Source organism: Fukomys damarensis, unplaced genomic scaffold, assembly GCF_012274545.1.
Source record: "Fukomys damarensis isolate Sample0158 unplaced genomic scaffold, DMR_v1.0_HiC HiC_scaffold_39, whole genome shotgun sequence".
Classification (NCBI taxonomy): domain Eukaryota; kingdom Metazoa; phylum Chordata; class Mammalia; order Rodentia; family Bathyergidae; genus Fukomys; species Fukomys damarensis.
The window spans coordinates 111,409,772-111,410,483 of NW_022900951.1; positions in this window are offsets into that span (position 1 = coordinate 111,409,772).

Below are 712 nucleotides of genomic sequence, written 5' to 3' on the forward strand. Positions count from 1 at the left end.
GTAGTACTTCAGATATCCCCAAAGGCATATGGGGTGGCTATTATGGGGATAATATATTGAATTTCTGGGTGCATGAAAAATATCCAATTCTACAGGCGAAGAAATGTTTTCAGTTGATTCAGGCTATGATGCAAGCAACTGTACTAGGAAGTACGACACAGGGCGTGATGGTGTTGTACTGCATATCAGGGTGCTTTCTGAAACCTATGGCGAGCCCCAAGATGAGATTCTTTCTGACATGCACTAGTGTTCTAGAAAAATCTCTGCTGCCTTTCTCTTTCCATTATCTCCATTATATTGATTCTAGAACCTGATGCTAGAAGACTGAATATCCCACCATGGGATATAAGTGCCCAAGCTGTCCTGCATAACTGGTTATTCCTAAAGTTTAACTCTTTATTGATGTGAGAAGGTGAGTAAATAGTTTTATACCTTCCTATACCTTCCTAGAAGCGATTCTTTTGACTATCACATGAAGGCTACAGATACATGTATGAGGATCAAGAGTGTTGTGGGAAATCTATTCCTGCTAAGGATAATTCAGAAAAGAATGGGATGGAAATGTGACTGAGATCTTTTTTTTAAAATTGAGTTTTTGGTACATTTTAGGGATACAGTACAGTTACATTCATTGTTGGGATGTTATACCTCTACATGATAGGTCTTGGTTCTCATTTTTTCCCGTTGTCCCTGCCCTCCCTTCACCCCCTCC